Consider the following 15,206-nt stretch of genomic DNA (forward strand, 5'->3'; position numbering starts at 1 on the left):
TAGTATTTAATCAATTAAACTGCAGATGATGTTATCAATCTCCTTAATTTAGCCAGATGCTCTGCAGAAAGTCTGGAGACAAACCAGGCCCTATGTGCAAGTCACCAGCGTAGAGCTCAACTGTTCTGTCTTTGAGCGCTAATAAAGGGGATCTCTGCTGGAGGAACTATATTGCTTCAAAGATGCCAAGGTACCCATTAAACACTAACTCCCCGTTCCCTCCTTCCCCCAGCAACCATTCTACTCTCTATTTCACTTAGCATAGTGTTTTCAAAGTTTACCCTTGTTGGAGCATGAAAACACTAGTTTTCAAAACATTCTAGACTTTCAATTTCAGATAAAGATAATCACAAACTTTAAGTCTGACTACCATTTATTTAGCTGTTTAAGATAAACTCAAAAGCTAACTGCAGGATTTTTTCCCTTCCAGTTCCACTGAGATTTCCAAATTGATTTGAAATCTGGGACATCTATTTCCAACTACAGATCATTCAGATGGAGTAAACTGCTACTCTGAAAATGAATTCCAACATGTTCATTAGGAAGCAAAATGACCCTCGATAAAAAAGACAATATGGTATCAATGTCTGAATAATGAAGATTAATGCTTAAAACAAGCTACTGATCTGCTTTGATATTACCAAACATATTTTCTTGCAGGAAGACAAGTATGCATCTGTTCGGGTTTTATAATATAACTATAAATGCTTCCTATTCCAAAGTAGCATGTTTTTAACATCTGCAAACCAATTTATATTATCCAACTGACTTATATTATCCAACTGACTTATATTATCCACAAGGATTATCTTTAATCAGTAAATTATCTTATTTGAAACGTCATTGGATGACCAATGTGAGTAATTGTACTACAAGCAATTAGAAAAGACCTCCTCCTTCTCAGAGGGAGTATCGTTTTTTCCCTACCCCACTCCACTCCTGCCCCCAGGACAAGCAGGCCATCCCTTATCTTCCAGACTTTAATCCTAAGTGACTTTACACTTTGCACTTTCTCACTCTCATAGCTCTCCCCTCCTCATCTCCTGACCTTTTCCATTGTATCCTCTGCATCTCAAGGTTAGCAAAATCTCTGTATGCATCTTCAACCCCTTCTGTGAATGTTCCCTTCATCTTCTTGCTCTAAGTGAAACCTGGCAGTTCCTGATAATATTTCCTCTGCAGCCCTCTCAATGGGGGCTGGTTTTCCCTCACTCTCCATCTACTACTGGGCCTTGAACCTCGTTGTTCTTTCCAGACCCTCTTGGATGCAACATCCAGCTCTGAATTGGACAGCATCAGATTTAATCACCATTCCTTGTAGCCATTTACGACCCTCAAGTTACTCCCTTTCATGCCTTAAAGAGTGTGGCTCCTAGCAAACTGCTATCCTCTCCAGCAACATTCTTGCCACAGTTCTTGGTAATTTCAGTAACTATATAAATAATGGTTACAACGTATTGCCCTCCCAGTTACCTGACTGTCTCCCCTCTGTTGACATTGATTTCCACTCTACTGCAGCCTCTTACTGCCACGGTTATACTCTTGACTCTGTCATTTCTAATAACTGCCAATCTTCTATAATTTAAATTCCAAAGATCTCATTCTCCAACCACTATCTGTTATTTTTCTAGTCTTCTTGTTGTAGTACCCTAACTCTAACAATTTTTCAGCCTATCAGGATATTTACTCTATTGATCTTACCTACCAATCCATCACTTTCCTCACTCCTAATCCTGGTTGGTTTAAATTCCCCAGTCAACTTTTAAAAATCATTCCCTTGGCCCTCTATCACTTGTATTAACACTAGTTTGATTAAACCAACAGCCCCAGTTAAATCCAATTCACCATCTACTCTCTGCCTACATTGGCACAGGTCTTCGTAGAAAACATACACAACTATACTCACTAAAGTTAAGTTTTAAATTCATGATCACTATTTTCATGTGGGCTCTAAATGCAACCTGACAATCACTCTGCATTTGCAAAGACCATTTACTTTCCTAGACTATTTCATGCTTTCTCTGTTCCTAATCTCACTCTCACCTAGTGATTTTGCTTATTTGTCTAAATAAAATCCATCACCCAGAAGAGAATTTTCACAAGCCCTGACCCTTTTACCTACCAAACTGCATCTGAGCACATAAACCCTAACTTCTCTCCTAATACTATGTGTAAGAGTCCATGTCCAACCCTCCACTGTCACACTAGAGTCCATCTCCTCACCAAATGAAAGGTGTTACTCTGGTCACTTGCCCCCTTTTTCTTCCACATTATTAGGATTTTCCTTTTGTGCAGGATTATTCCTATAAACGTACCGCTACTTGTCTCATCTAAATTTATTAATTAAACAAATAAAAACTCCTTTCTTTATTCCATCTAATACACCAGCTACCAATCCATTTCTCTCCTTCTCTTCTCAACAAAGCTTCTAGAAAGAGCTATATATATTTATCTTTCCTCCTATTCTTTTGAACCCACTCCAATCAGATTTTCATTACCAATATACCACCACAGCTATTCTTATCAAAGTCACCAAAGACCTCCAGCATGCAAAACTAGTGATCAGTTTTCATCTCTTGGACAATTCAGCAGCATGTGAGCCAACTCATCACTCTCTCCCTCTTTTAAACACTTTCTTCATTTGGTTTCCAGACACTATACTCACTGAGTTTTGGTGGGGAGGGTTTTTGTTTGTTTGTTTGTTTGTTTTGTATATTTGTTTTCCCTTCATTATCTGGCAGCTCATCCTCGACTTCTAAACTCTGTGATGACCTAGGCTCAAGCCTTGGGTCTTTTCTCTTTTCTATCTTCATGCACTCTCCCAAGGTCATCTCATCTAATCTCATGATCTAAAAACCGTCACATTTTGATATTCACTCATCTCCTCCCCTGAAATATGTTTCTCCTAAAGTCTTTTCCCAGTTCAGTCAATGGCAACTACATCCTTTCAACTGCACAGGTCAAAAGTTTGTCAGTTTTGACTTTTTTCTCTCTTTAATAACTCACAACTAGTCCATCAGCAAATCCTTTTCAGTTCTACCTTTAAAATCAATTCTCATTACCCCCAATTCCACCATCTTAGTCTAAGTTACCAGCATTTCTCATCAGGATTAACATAACTCCCTCCTAAATGGTCTTCTGCTTTTGCATTTACCCCTTCTGTCTATTCTCAACAAAACAGAATGATTCTATGAAAACATACGAAAAAGTCAAATCAGGCCACTCTTCTGATCAAAATCTTCAATGAATTTCCGTCTCACTTTTTGGAAAAGCCAAGTCTTTACTAGGATCTAGAAGACCCAAAAAGATCTGCTCCCATCACAATCTTCTGCCCTCTACTAGTACTCTCCCCTCTAATCACGTCACATCAGCATCCTGGCCTTCTGCTATTCTTTGAAACATACCAGGTCTGGCTTCAGAGCTTAACACTTGCTGTCTCCTCTGCCTGGAATGTTGCTCCTCCAGTACATTCTCTCCATTTTCTTCAGGTCTTTATCAAAAGTTACTTTCTCAAGTGAGGTCCTTCTTGGCTTCATATTTACAAGTTTAAACCTTCACCCTCTACCCCATGGTTCTCCCTTGTTTTATTTTTCCTCTTTCACACTTACCTACCATATTACTTTTTATTCAGTTAATTATGTGTCTTCCTCGAAAGGATGTAAGTTTCATGATGGTAGGGGATTTTCAACTGCTGTGTTCACTATTGTATCCCTAGTGCCTAGAGCAGTACCCAGAACATGGCAGTTAATTTGTGGGGCTGCCCTTGTTCTGTGACTTAGATGACACACAGATCACGGATAATGAAAGCTTCCATTAGTCACTGCCAACTGTGTGTCAGATGCTAATACCAGTTGATTGCACTAATATTACATTTACTCCTCATAATAATCCTGAACTCTCAGGGACACACATCCCCCCCACCAGGAGACCTAAGTTTAGAGAGAGGATCACAAGCAGAAAGGAGATATGATGGGACTTTACTTATGGCAATACCATTCCAGTGGGAAGGAGCTCTATGAAAAGTCATCCATGGTGGATCCTTCATATTTATATAGCACTTAACAATCAAGGGTTACTCTTATGTGGCTTCTATTTCACACTCTGTGAGGCACAATTCTTCCCACTACACTGAGAGTTCTTGGGAGACTGTCCATTCATTTCTGTAACTTCAGAAGCCAGTTAGCACAGAGTAGATTCCCATAATGTTTGCTAAATTTGAGGCATTTATTCTCTCTTTTTACTCATGACAAAGTTGTGCTTTCAGCAACATTATGTAATATACTCAAGGATGCATACCCTCTAGGTGCAGACCAGAGATTTAAACTCAAGTTCCCTATTCTTTTTCCTGCATCGTACTGTTATATAAAAATAATTGACTGAACACTGACTGACCCTTGCTCCAACTTCATGTCATATGTGGAATGCAGATGCTTTACGCCAGCTATACTCTGAGAAAATATTTCACAGATGGGATCTTCACAAGGAAAGTCAAGTACCCAAACTGAACCCCATACGCTGGTAAGTCCCATATTCAAGCATTTTCCCCTTGGTTCACTCTCTTGATTCCTCTGTGTTCATTCCCTTGATTCCTTTGTGTTCATGTCTGTGTGCCCAATTAGCATGTAAAGTCCTCGGAGAGCCAGGCCATATCTGATTCTTCCTTCTAGCCCTCTAACACAGGACTTAGCACGTAATAGGTAATTTGTGAATGTTTGTTCACTTAAAAATACCAAAAGAGCCAAAAAAGCAAAAGAAATAAAAAAGATTGATTTTTGACTTTCCAAAGTATTCCTATAGTCATCTAACAATTCAATAGGGGAATCAGGGCTGAGATTTACTTTACAAATGAGAAAAGCCTCAAAGAAGAGAAGCAACTTGCCCAGACTTTACCCTGATTCCTCACACTCCAGGCCCAATGCTCCTTCCAACATGTCAAAATGCTCACTATATTTCTTATAGCCAAGAAGATGGTCAAGGCAAGTGTAAGAAGATTCATGATTGACAAAAAGACTGTTACATGTTATAAACTAATCACTTAACACAAAAAGCACATCCTGAATAAATATGCAAATATGACACTCATCTAATGGTCAAGAGACTTGGTCTAAAATAAATAAACACACATTTAATAACACACTACTCTGGGTTATTTGTTATATAAATCACTGGGAAGAGGTACATATGATGAGAGATTACAGTATACTGTTTGTCCTTATGGAGCTCACAGTCTAATAGCACAAATGAGACCCAAATATTCAAGAGCTTAAAATATTAGTAGCAGACAAAATAAGAGAAGCAGCTTAAACTCAGAGTTCCAAATAATAAAAGAAAGGCAAGACAACAATAGTTAAAAGAATTTAACTATATACAGCTAAAAAACTACTGCAGGAATTTGGAAAAGGGAAGAAAGGATTTATTTCTACGACTGTGTTTATGTATCTTTAGTTTTCAGGTGTTTTTGTTTGCTTGTTTTTTAAGGAGGAACATGATTTACCATGAAAGCTGTGACAGAGTTTAAGAAGAGAATAGGCTTGGGGACTCATAACGGGGATGGGGAGAAGAAAGAACAATAGAAGAGGTGAAGACAGGACCAAAGACTCGAACACTCCGTCCTACATGTAGCTTCACATACCCTTCCAGCTAAATTAATCACTGTCTTCTGCTCCAAACACACTTGGTGATGATCCCATTTTAGACCTGCCTCAGGTTAGACCTAGTTATTTTTATGATTACTTCCTTCCTGGGCTATGAGCTCTGTGAAAGCAGAGGCTGTATTGTTAACCTATGGAGTTCCTCACTGGTTAATACAGAGCCAAGCAAACCATTAAGTAAATGAAATGAACCAGAGAAGTTAAGAGCTTGGTAGGCTCTCAAAGATCATTTAATTCAAGCCTTTTACTTTGCATAGAACACAGAGACCCAGTGGCTTGCTTAAAGTCACAGTGCAAGTCAGTAACCAATCCAGGACTGGACCTCAGGCCCCCAGGCTCCCAGCCAGAAGAGTGGCAGTGAGGCTGCTTTTCTACCCAAAGCACAAGAGATCTCCTCTGCTTATGGGTTAGTTCAAAGCCTACTGGACCCTTGCAATGGGAGGTCTAACACTCTGAATCAGGAGCTGCTGCATTCCAAACAGCTGAGACTCTGAGTATCAGGCCAAATCCTTTGTCTCAGGACAGAGGGCTCAGAAAAACCTGGCAGAACCACCCTTGCTAGATGCAAAGGCCCCAGGATGCTGTGGACTACAGGCCTGGGCACAGGATCAGGAAGCTTCACTGTGATGAAGCTGAAGAAAAACTGGAAGAAAAAACAAAACAAAACAAAAAAGGAGATGGCGCATAGGAGAATTAGATTCCTGTCCAACAGCACCAACACTGAGAAAACACTCTTGATGAAAAGGAAAGAGATTGTATTAGAAGCTAAAGGCTCAGAAAATGGAAGAGAGGGTAATTTCAGGACACAGGGAAGACTCCCCAGGGAAGCACCTGTCTAATTTGAGGCTTAATGGTAGAGACATCACACACATAAAAAAATCAAACTAGAGACAGCATGTGATGCCAAGAATAACCCAGTCCTGAATAATGCAGCTTGAGTGACCCAAGCCTCTTCACTCTCCATTACAGCTGCTGGCCTACTCATCACCAATCTCCATCAGAATCACCTGGGATTCTTATGTAAAACAGTTTTACAAAGAATTCAATTAAAAAATGGGCAAAGAACATGAATAGACATTTCTCCAAAGAAGATACACAAATGAATAAAAGGCACATGAAAAGATTAATCATCAGGGAAATGCAAATCAAATACCATCTCACATCTTTGAGGACAGCCATAGTAAAAACAAACAAACATATACAAACCACAAAACAGAAAATAAGTGTTGGTGAGGATATAGAGAAACTGGAAACTTTGCAGACTATTTGTGGGAATGTAAAATGATGCAGACATTATGGAGGACAGCATGGAGGTTCCTCAAACAATTAAAAATATTATTAGTATATGATCCAGCAATCCCACTTCTAGGCCTAGATCCAAAAGAACTGAAAACAGAATTTTGAAAAGATATTTGCAAACTCAAGTTCACTGTAGCATTATTATACCAAGAGGTAGAAGAAACTTAGATGTCCAATGATAGATGAATGGATACAGAAAATGTCATGTATATATACAAAATATTATTATTAAGCCTTAACAAAGAAGGAAATCCTGCCATATGCTACACCATGGATAAATCTTGAGGACATTATGCTAAGTGAAATAAGCCAGTCACAAAAAGACAAGTAAATACTGCATGATCACACTTACATGAGGTATCTAAAGTAGTCAAACTCTTAGAAAACAGAATAGTGGTTGTCAGGGGCTGTTGAGGGATGGGGAGTTGTTGTTTAATGGGTATAATTTCAAGAGGAATGCACTGGAGATCTGGGGCACAACAAGGTGCATATACTACTAGTTAACACTACTGCACTGACCACTTAAAAACGGTTAAGAGGGTAAAGTTCATCTGTTTTTTTTTTTAACCTCCAAACACACACACACGTGCACGTGCGAGTTTTAGGTCTCACACCAAAACTACTAAATCAGATTGATTCATTCAACAAATATTCATTGCTTACTGTGTGCCAAGTACTACTCTAGGTACTACGGAAATAGCAGTGAACAAAAAGACAAACATTCCTGTCCTCAAAAAGCTTATGTTCTAATGAGGCAGTATCTGGGAAAGAATTTAATTCCCCATGAGGCATTTGGTATTACTAATACCCTTTTATAGATGGGAGAACTGAGGTTCAGACTAAGGAACCTGTTCAAGGTCACATGGCTTATAAATGACTGAGCCTCAAGTCAAATCTGGGACTACTGACTCCAATTTCTTTTCCACAACAGGACCCTGTTTGACCTCCATTCCTTCCTGCAGTGAAACAAGACCAATGAATCCTTTTCATATCATTTTCCCCTTGTGGCACTGAGATTTACAGATTCATTATGATTAGACAAGATTTCTGGGTTTAATGGATTAACGAAAGGAATTATAGGCACAGGCTGCGTTTTAATTTCCCACTCTCGTATGCACTCTCACCCACTGCTTCCTAATAAGAAGCTCCACACCAGGACCCCCATGTTAACTGCACGCTATGCATAGAAAACAGGAATTTATCAAGACCAACAAGCCTCAAACACCAGGAAGGAGGGGTAAATTATACATCAGAAATAAAGGCCACTGCTTCCAACAAGGCCTTTCAGGGGAAAAGCTCTGCTAGATGTGCACTGTGGGAGAACTATGATCAAAAGTTAGGTTCAACCTACTGAACCTTTCTAATCTAAACTTGGTACACAAGATCTATAGAAGATGTAATTCTTTATCTACAAAGAAGTCAGTGAATCAAAATACTTTCAACAATATTTTCTCTGCACATTTTTACCTGTTCATGAAATCTCTGTGAAAATACTAGCAGCTTTTTCCAGAAAATCATTAGTGCTGCCAGGAGCTCTGGATTCTAGCCCTCCTCTACAACTCATCAGAAAAGTCACTTCTACTCCCTGGATCCTAGTTCTCTCACCAGAAGTAGAAGCTAGCAGAGATATTCTTCAAAGGTTCCACCTTTAGCCCAAGAACATTGTATAATAAGGACACAGGATCCCTGCACCTTCACACTCAGACCCAAAATTCATTCATTCAATAAACATTTATGTAAACTAGGCACTGAAAACACAAATATACTAAATGATAAATTCATAAAAGTTTCACATAGATTGCTTTTCCTATTCACACGTATAAACATTTCAGTGTTGTATTCCTATTAAAAACAAAACCTGGTTCCAAAAAAATTCTTTTCCCCAATCACACTTAAGAGAGTTGTGAATCTTTTATTATTACATACTATACTTAAATCACCCCTCCCCCCAGGAAAAAAACCCTCTCCCTATTATGTCATAGCTCAGTTTTATTTTCCTTCTTTATATTACTCACAGCCTAAACTACTAAGTTAAGGTTTTTCCCCCACTTAATATACAGTGGGAACACCTCTAATTCTGTACATGTATTTTGCTTACAACCAACTATTAGTACCTTGAAAATATCCTTTTTTTCTTTGCATCCCCTGTAAGACCTTTTTATAATTATTTATAATCCATAACAAGAGTAATCCAAAAGACTGTAAGTGGTTCACCTTAAGATATAAAAATAAGACAGTTAAAAATGAATAAAAACCAGGGACATAGATTCTAAACCAAATGATCAAAATTCAGGCCCCATATCTGCTATATATGTACCATGTGCTTACTAGCAAGTTGTAACCTTTCTAGTAAGCTTGCTCATCTGTAAAGAAGGTACAACATCATACTGCAGAGACTCTATAAAACCCAGAAACAAATGCTGGTGAGGCTGTGGAGAAAAGGGAACCCTCCTACACTGCTGGTGGGAATGCAGTTTGGTGCAGCCACTGTGGAAAACAGTATGGAGATTCCTCAGAAGACTAGGAATAGATTTACCATATGACCCAGGAATCCCACTCCTGGGCATATATCCAGAAGGAACCCTGTCAAAAAGACAGCTGCACCCCAACGTTCATAGCAGCACTGTTTACAATAGCCAAGACATGGAAACAGCCTAAATGTCCATCAACAGATGACTGGATAAAGAAGATGTGGTATATTTATACAATGGAATACTATTCAGCCATAAAAATGACAACATAACGCCATTTGCAGCAACATGGATGTTCCTGGAGAATGTCATTCTAAGTGAAGTAAGCCAGAAAGAGAAAGAAAAATACTATGTGAGATCGCTCATATGTGGAATCTAAAAATTAATTAATTAATTAGTTAAAAAAAAAAAAAAACAGAAACAGACTCATAGACATAGAATACAAACTTGTGGTTGCCAAGGGGGCAGGGGGTGGGAAGGGACAGACTGGGATTTCAAAATTTGTAGATACTAACAAGCATATGCATAATAGATAAACAATATTATACTGTATAGCACAGGGAAATATATACAAGATCTTGTGGTAGCTCACAGTGAAAAAAAATGTGACAATGAATATATGCATGTTCATGCGTAACTGAAAAATTGTGCTCTACACTGGAATTTGACACAACATTGTAAAATGACTATAACTCAATAAAAAAATCTTAAAAAAAAAAAACCCAAAAAACAAACCCAGAAGTTAACAGAAGCAGCAACTGTGGAACCAGGCACTATAGGCTGGAATCAAATCATAACTCCATCATGTATTAACTGTATGAATTTGGACACCTTACTCAACCTCTTTGGGTCCTGGTGTCTTCATCTGTTTCAAATGGTGATAATACCACTTTTACAGCTGATATAAAAGTTAAGTGAAATGATACATGTAAGGCACTAAGCACAGAGTCAGGCACATAGTAAATACTCAATAAAAAGTAACAGTTCATAGTAGGCATCATCTCCAGGTTATTTATGAAGACATGTTACATAAGGAGAAAAAAGGTTCCGAAGTTTAAAATGCTATGAGATGTTTGGAATGCTTATTACTATTACTCATATTCAAAGCTATGCAGCAAATTAATAAAATTGAGGAAAAAACATGTCCAAAGACAGTTGCCTTAAACAACATTTTTCTAAATAATGTTCCCTATAGCTAGCTCCCCTTTTGCATTTCTGGCCTCCTTCCACACATCTTTAATACTGCACTAAAGCAGGAGTGGAAATGCAAGCCATGTACTTGCAACTGACAGGAAAGGTGAGGCCTGGGGTTTTTCCACCAAGTTGGGACAAAACTGTCTTGTCTCCTCCTTCTAGCCCTGCAGGCTGCTTGTGCAGGAACTGATAATCTGTAGCTGCCAGGAAAGCCAGTTTAAATTGAAGCAGCTGGTTGTGCTTCTTTGTTGTTTGTTTTTCTGATACCTCCAGAACACAATGGTGTCTGAGCCTGGCCTGCTCTGCAGGATGACAGAAGGTGTAGCCAGAACATGAAGGCAGCAGAGGACATAAAAAGGACAGGGCACAAGAAAAATACTCAAAAAGTTGGTGTAGATGATCACCAGTAAGAATTGTTTTACAGACATGTGTTGAATAGGCCAATATGTGTGCAGTCACTATAATACAAATATGTTTTACAAAAATGCATTATGATCTGTGTACATGAAGAATGTCAAAGAAAAGGCTGATCTGTATCCCTCATACAGAGTCCTAAAATATCAGAACCAGGAGAGCCTTCACACATTATCCAATCCAGTAACATTGTTATTATGGATACAAGGAAAAGAGGCTTAGTGGTGATCACATAGACAAGTCAAGGAATAGTTAAAATCAAAACCCAGGACTAGGCTGATTGTGGACTTCAGTATAAAGTATGTAGGAAGGGAATATACTAAAAACCTTATCATTTGGGAACAAATCCCCAGAGACAGCTTAAGAATCTTCAAATTTACGAATGCCTTTAACTGTAAGTGGGGGACATTCCTTAGTTAAGTAAATTACTCTCATTCACCACTGCCTCATCAAATACTTTTCAAATGCTCACTTCAGGAAAGTGGGAAATTATGACATGTCATGAACTTTTGCGGCTGCTCAAAAATATCCAGAGCTGTATATGCTAAGTTCACCAAAGTGAAATGTCTAAATAAACTCTGAATTGTAAAGGCAGAAAGTTCATTACCCAGCTGCCATCCAGTGTTCCCACAACTTATCTCTGAAGAAAGGAGCATACAAATAGAGTGGTATGGATGGAAATAAAAGTTAAATCCTCAGGTCTAACATTCTAGGCTCTTTAAAACCTAGCCCCAACCTTTACTCTCCAGCAACCCTCACTCCTTCACTAATGCTCTAGGCAAATTAGACCAGAGCTTGGCTTTTCAATTTTATTTACAGAGGAAGAGAAATGTGTGCTCTCAAACCTTGTGCTATCTCTGTAAATTCAAATCCAAACCATCTATCAGGCCCAGTTCTAGGCTCCCACCACCACGAGGCTTTCTTTAAAAAGCCCACATTAAAGGGATCTCTCCTTTTTGTTGGCTCCGAACCTTTTTCACCTTTTCTCCCAGTATTTCTCACTATCTTCCCCCCATCTTCCTCACTTAATTCAACCTGTGCTCTGGACACATCAGTGTAATTGCTTCTCTCCAAATGCAGCCAACACTCAGCACCTCTGGAGCTTGGCACTGTCTGGACAGTTTTTCCCCTGTCGAAATCATGCCAATCCAGTTATAGTTTAATAGAAAGTAAACTGGACAACTTGGACTCAGAATATCTGAGTTGGAACCCCAGCTCCATCAATTCCTAGTCAAGACTAGTCAATCCCCATCCAAAACTACCTAGCTCTATTGACCAGGAAACACATCCACCATCCGTAAAATTAGATACCAAAACTGAGTGGTTACTAAGCATACTTAATAACTTAGGCTCTCTGAAGGATATAAAGGTACGTAAAAGGCATGATCTCTGCCCTCTAACAGCTTATGATGTTATGTGAGTGGGGGAAAAGGAGGTAGCAGAGCCTGGCAGGGGGAAAACTGACTAGAGTCAAGACATCAGGATCCTGGTCTTACCTGTCACAGAATTTGTGGGATCTGGATAAATATCTTTCCTTTTGTAGGTCTCAGTTTCCTTCCTCTGTAAAATGAGCAGGGGCTAGTCAGGGACTTTTAAGTGCCCTGTCAGCTTTGATATTCTGTGGAAAATAACCATAGTATTAGTCCATTCATGAGGTGAGCCAAAAGGGTGATACAGATAATGCCTAATGTAACCAGAAACAAGCTGCTGGATTCAATGGAAGCTGCTCTGTGACTGGCAGATCCAAAGGAACCTCAAAAGGAGAATGGGAAAGCTGAAGCCAAGTGATGAATGCATCTGCTGCTAGAAGGTCATGGCTAATCACAGGAATACTTCTCATTCAGAGGAAGTGTTATACAAACATTTCATTGAGTTTCCAAGGTCCCTGCCCTCACAAAGGAGCCTCGTTGACCGGAGAAGGAGAGGGATCAGTCAGGAGCCTGGCGGGAGACAACGGACAATGCCAAATGGGACACAGCCCATCCTGTCCAGAGCTGAGGTCACATACTGGGTCTTCTCAGTCTACAGATTTTTTTTCCCTTGCCAGAGCAGGTAAAGGGACAAATAGAATAGCAGGACTCCAGTACTTGAATTTTTAAGAATATGTGTTGAATCTCAAGATCTTTTAGCTAAAAACAGTTTTTGCCTTGTAGGGCTTACAAATTCCAGAGAAAAAGAAGAAATTCTTTTTGTAAGCAACTGAAATATCAACAACAGGTTTTGCAATCAGTCAGATTCAGGTTCATATCCCAGCTCAACTACTTATTATCTACATGACCCTTGGTAAGTTATTTAACATTGCTGAGCCTTAGTTTCCTCATCTATAATAATGTGACTAAGAATTTCCACCTCACAGGGTTAGCCTTTGTTAGAGTATATGTATATACTCTATATCTTTCTCTGCCATGAAACTGTCAAGAGCTTGAGAGCAGGGATTTTTAACCTATATTTGAGATCCCCTAAAACACTGCCTGGCACATAGTAGAGGCCTTAAGAAACTAGATGAATGTGCCTACCATGTGTCCAGTCCTATGCTAGGTGGTGTAAAGGGAACAAGATAATGATCATGATAATGCTGAACAAAATAATACAACACAACAGCAACAAACACATGGCATTTACTATGCGTCAGATACAATTCTAAGTCCTTTAACTCTTTCTGCTCCGATGTCACACTTATAATAAGCCGATGAGGTAATTATTATTGCCCGCACCTTGTTGATACGAAAATTGAGGCACAGAAAGATAAAATAACTCACCCAAGTCCAGAACAGGCAAATCCACAGAGAAAGAAAATTTAGTGTTTGCCAGGGACTGAGGAAAGGGGAGAATGAGAAGTGGTTGCCAAAAGGTACAAAGTTTCTTTCTGTACAATAAAATGTTTCAAATTAGATGGAAGTAGTGATTGCACAAGTTCATGAATATACTAAAAACTATAAATTGTACGCTTTTTAAAAGAGTGGATTTTGTGGTATATTAATTATATCTTAACAAAACTATTAGAAAAAAAAACTTGCAGGTCAGAGAGTTAGGAAGTGACAGACTCAGAATTCTCATTTCAAAATCAGTGCTTTGTAATGGAAAAACTATGAAAATGAATATATGTATGTATATGCATGACTAGGACACTATGCTGTACACCAGAAGTTGACACATTGTAATTTAGTGTACATCAATTAAAAAAAAATCAGTGCTTTTAACCATTATTCTATAGCATCCTCAAGGAACTTAAAAATCTAGTACTATCTAGTTATTATTACTTACCTATAATATAGATCGATAGATAAATAGATAGATAGAAAGCAAGCAAGCAAGCAAGCAAGAAAGCAAGAAAAATAGATATAGGCCTTAGAAATTGGAAAGAAAATAAGGCCGGAATTGCAGGAGTTTAATAATAATTAATTGAATTAAACTGAAAAATTAGCTCATTTATTAACTCCTGACTTCAAGGCACTGACAGTATAAAACCGTGGCTCAGACATGTTAAACTATCCTTAATGCAAGTTAGAAGGAAACATTTACTATGTAAAAATAATCTCCCTTGGGAAACATCTGTGTGAAGTAGTCTGGCAGACTCCCACAGTTTCCAGACCTCTTATAGTTAGGTAGTGTTAATAATCTGTGAACAAAGGTGACATGTCTACTTTCAAGTCAAAGTATTAAAAAACTTGTGTGCAAGCCTCCAGCTCTGGTGCAAACTCCCTCCCTACCCACCACCTCTATTCTGCAAAGACAGCCTAGAAGTCTTACATTGAAATGGTGGTATCATAAGAAAAAGCAGCATAAATACACTAGTTATCGCTTCCGTAGGACAACTGCCCTTCAGAGTCACCTGGCCTACAGTACAATTCATAGCAGCAAGAATTTGACAAATCTTTGTCGTATTAAGCCACTGAAATCTTGTGGCCAATTTGACTTAACAGCATAATTCTGCAGATCCTGAATAATATAAGTATTAATAAGAAACGAACCCAGAACATGTGAATTCAAATCTGTACTCTGCCACTTACTATTTTAGCTAAATTATTTGAACACACTGCCCCTTGATGTACTCAACTTTAAAATGGAGGTAGTAACACCATCCTCTCAAGAGTTCTTACAAAAACTAAATGAAATATATGAAAATATCTGGCACAATTCAACTGTTTTTGGGGAAAAAATGTGAGACTGAATCTGA

General features: G+C 38.6%; 1 protein-coding gene across 6 annotated transcripts in view; it reads right to left on the reverse strand.

The window, feature by feature from the left end:
- The window catches only part of FAM168A (family with sequence similarity 168 member A), a 154,571-nt gene that overhangs the window by 60,690 nt on the left and 78,675 nt on the right, over positions 1-15,206 (reverse strand). Inside the window, exon 2 of one of the 6 annotated variants that reach the window (XM_074372602.1) lies at positions 12,526-12,647. The exons of the other annotated variants lie outside the window; for them this stretch is intronic. The gene's annotated coding sequence lies outside the window, so the exon portion shown is untranslated. The remainder of the gene's footprint in view (positions 1-12,525; positions 12,648-15,206) is intronic. 6 annotated transcript variants of the gene reach the window in all.

The sequence above is a fragment of the Camelus bactrianus genome, chromosome 10 (assembly GCF_048773025.1).
Source record: "Camelus bactrianus isolate YW-2024 breed Bactrian camel chromosome 10, ASM4877302v1, whole genome shotgun sequence".
Lineage (NCBI taxonomy): Eukaryota > Metazoa > Chordata > Mammalia > Artiodactyla > Camelidae > Camelus > Camelus bactrianus.